At 41.5% G+C, this 3,915-nt stretch overlaps 1 long non-coding RNA gene across 1 annotated transcript; it reads left to right on the top strand.

The window, feature by feature from the left end:
• Positions 1–865: 865 nt before the first annotated feature.
• On the top strand, positions 866–3,900 carry LOC106632933. Its single transcript, XR_001336062.2, has 3 exons — positions 866–1,701; positions 2,292–2,399; positions 2,487–3,900. It is a non-coding gene; the product is annotated as an uncharacterized LOC106632933 (long non-coding RNA).
• Positions 3,901–3,915: the final 15 nt, after the last annotated feature.

Genomic DNA, 3,915 nt, shown 5'->3' with positions numbered 1-3,915 from the left:
AGGTCAGCTCGGCTCCACTCTGCAAGATCATTGTTGATGCTTGGAGCTCGACACGTCAGAGTGACGTCCTGTCCAGACTCAGCTGTGATGTTATTCTGGTCTGAAAGAGGAAACAAAACAAAGCAGAGAGGTTAAAGGTCAAAGTATCAGAGAACTATGAACCTATCACACCCGGTAGAATCTGTCACAATACAGCAGAGTAAAAACAGGCTGTAAACAAAGTCCTAAAAGTCTGCTTTAACATCAAAGTGTGAAACACAAAGTGTAAACAAAACAGCTTCATGTTAGATTTTTCATGTATTTCACAAAAAAATCATCAGCTTTTTGCAAACACACCTTTGAATAGTTATTTACAGTTTTTTTTATTCTGTTTGAAATTCAAATAGATCCTCTGTAATAAATATGTTCTTATGTTCAACAATGTGTATCAATAAAATTATGTTAGCTGAATTTTTTTCCCTTCCATCCATTTAACCATTCATTTTTTTCTGCTTATCCCATTCAGCTGTTCTCTATTCGTGGATTTGCTTAATCCACGTGGGTAAAAACACACATTTACCCACGTTCTGTTTGTATATTCTGTTGTTTTAATGCCGTTTGACCGGATATTACATAATTAGAGAATTAAAGTTTTATCGGTGTTTTTACAGTTGAGCTGAAGTTAAAATTGGATAAATGCATTCAGTTCAACAGCTCTGTGCAAATGTTCAGACAAATCTCACATATTTTACTGTTAACATGCAAATATACTGATGTTACCACATACACAACTGTATGTAATTATTGTAAACAAATACATTTATACATGAATAACTACCCCACAAAAACTGACGGTTAAACACGACACCAGATCGCGCGTCGGTGTATCACGTGACTTAGAACGCATCCTGATCCCTCCGCAGAGAAGCTCTCCGCTCTCGTCGTTTGACGCGAGCTTCAGCACATTATCGGTATAAAGACGGTAATATAACTCAGAAAGTCCATCTGTGGTGGCCGGAAGGCGTTGAAGGAGCACCTGCAGATAAACTCGGCTTAATTCTGGATTTGGACCTTTTTGTTTTGTCGCGGTTGTTTCTGGACGTCGATGAGCGCGGAGGGAAGTTTACTCCGTCTCCGGATTATTCGACGATAAAATGTTTGTTTTCGTGTTTAATCTGTCACAAAGGAGCTGTGTGTGTTTGTCAAAGCAGCTACAAACTGTTTGGGGTGAACATGGAGCGGAGACGGAGAGGAATAAGGAGCTTGTGTTTGAGGCCTGGATACGACTACAGGAAATCTACAAACATGGCGACTGTACAGTGGAGTGTAGCCAGCGAGTCTCTGCGGGTGGACGTGCTGTCTGCACTGCGGGTAGCTGACCAGACCTAACCGACATCATATTAACGGTGTTAAGTCCATCACAGTGATTTCTTTTAGAGGGTCTACAACACTCTGGAGGAAATCTTTAAACCACCGAGCTCGCCGTGGATTTTCAGTCGGACCAGGAGCGACGAGGGCGGGGGGAGAGAGCTGAAGTAGGAGCGGGCGTGTCGATCTGCTGCGCGGCCAGGCTAAACCTCCAGCTCCCGGTGTTTTCCTCACAAACACCACATCCATCACAATAACGTGAAAGGATTGGATCTCCTGATCGGACAATTCCATCAAGAAATGCAGCGTGAACATTTAAAGAGAAAAGTGGTGAAGACGGGAAACATGACTCTGGTAAGGTTGTTTCAGTGACACGATTACTGATAAATACACACGGCTGCTGACTTTATAAAAAGTTATTGTAACAGTTCAATCTTACCTGCGGTCGTAAATAAGAGAAGAAAGGCAAAGATGATCCCGCAGATCAAGACAGATTGTCCTGCATCCATAGCGCTGCTCTGTGACACCAGATTAGCGTCTGTCCACAGTCGCTGCTGTGTAGTTTTTTTCTTAAATGTCCTTTTTTGACCCGCCCACCTGCTGCTCTCTACACCAATGATGAAGTCAGAGTCCGAAGTCACATTCCTGACTTCAAACATATCCGACAACTATTCAGTCCTGAAATGTTTTCTAAAAGTAGATAATCTCAGATGAAAAATAAAATCAGATCATCTTTAGGAAGTTTTTACTTATATGTATTTTCAGTTATTGGTCACTGTGGAGCTTTTATACACTACACTCATGTTTTCTGGTCTTCTGTGTTTGTGTCGCATCTTTTAAGTAACAGGGTTTAATTCAGGTGTTTTAAGAAAATAAAATGGCACTACAGTGTAATATAGCTTTAAAATAATTCCTTACCACCTCTATTTTTTTTGTACCCATAGAAAACCACACACTCCAAGGACAGAGCATTTACTTAGTGTCAGTGACAGAAATGTAAAATAGCTTAAATGAGTGAGGATGACGATGAAGGAAACACCTGTGTCTGCTCTGTAAGTAGAATCTCTGTTTTATTTTTAAATCCTGCTTCACAGTGCAGGCCTCAGGGTATTTACCTTTGCCTTAACACTTGTATTCAGAATAAGCAGGAGCGCGACGCTGGATAGGAACTCGCTAAGTCAGCCCAGGATTTCCAAGCATGTTCACATAGCAGATGGCATGTTGGCAGCATCTAACCAATCACAAACATGGGTAAGAGTACTGTGTCGGTGGAGACACAGTTTAATGTAGTGTAAAAATATGCTTTAAGCACTTTGGTCAGTAAAATTGTTTGGTGCCAACAGAAAAACAAAAACAAATCAAGGAATAAAGTTGCATTTCAGGGGGAAGTAAACTGTTCCACAGTTTTGCTGCTGGGGTTTGGAAAGATCCCTCTTTGTTTTCAAACGACCCGTGGAATAGTCAGGAGACCACTATCAGTGGATCTAAGGAAGAAGCTCAATGAGTGTGGGGGCCTCTCCTCATAAGGACATAAAAGTAAGAGTCAGGATCTTAAACTAATATCTGTACCCAACTGGAAGCCAGTGCAAGAACTAACATGGAAGTGATGTCAGTGACGTTATGACTGTGGTTTAACAGCTGTGCTGCAGCATTTTGGAGCGCTTACAATAATCAAATTGGGAGAAGATGAAGTGATGAAAAAGCATCTCCAGTTCACCGTTGGAGACAATAGTCCTGAGTTTGGCAATATTTCTTAAGTGGAAAAAGCAGGAGTGGGTCAAAGATGCTTTCTCTGCTATCAGATGCATTGATCAGTGTTTATTTACAGCTGCCAGAGGAGTGTAGGGCGTGGCACCAACATGAACGCACCTCTCCTGATCCTGCTTTACAGGCCAAAACCAGTCTCTGCTTTTCCAGGGCAACCCAGACTGTCAGTGGCAAATCATGTAAACCATTTACGCTGATTTACTGACACTGGAATAACTTTACTGTTATGGCACAACATTCATTTGAAACGTGTTTGTTGCTGGAACGTTTCTGGTCCTGTACTGTAAATGTCCAAGTCAACAAAGCATAAGGTTTAGTTTAAGCTTTTCTTTAATGATCAACAATTTGTTTCCCCCTCCCACACTTTCAAATTATTTACCCATCCATATGGAGGATACATGTCTGCACTTTGAAGCTTTCCTCCTGGCAGCAGTGTAAGCTGAGCAATTCTCTACAAGAAACATGTTGATATCACCAAACTGCAGCTCTGGGAGAGATGTCGCCACTTTTAGGGATTTAAATAAAGCTGCCGGGGAAGAATTTAGATCACAAGTTCCTAAAATATTATCTTCATATCTTCATTTTTCCTCCACGGATAGATGATCCAGGAATTCTTGCCCAAGACTTCCTGGGTTCTACTAACTATTTTTAGCCCCTGCTCCACGCTGCACTCTTAACACTTCCCACTCTCACAACATTTGTGTTAAGTCCCACAGTATCCCAATGCTGGGCTGAGATCTGAGGGACCCTCCATTAGGGCTGGGCGATATATCGAGTTTTTAAAAAATATCGATATATTTT

Source organism: Haplochromis burtoni, unplaced genomic scaffold (genome assembly GCF_018398535.1).
Source record: "Haplochromis burtoni strain Fernald_Lab_line unplaced genomic scaffold, NCSU_Asbu1 Contig_4452, whole genome shotgun sequence".
Classification (NCBI taxonomy): Eukaryota; Metazoa; Chordata; class Actinopteri; order Cichliformes; family Cichlidae; genus Haplochromis; species Haplochromis burtoni.
Note: the sequence above shows the minus strand (reverse complement) of the source record. Positions and strands in the feature narration are given on the sequence as shown.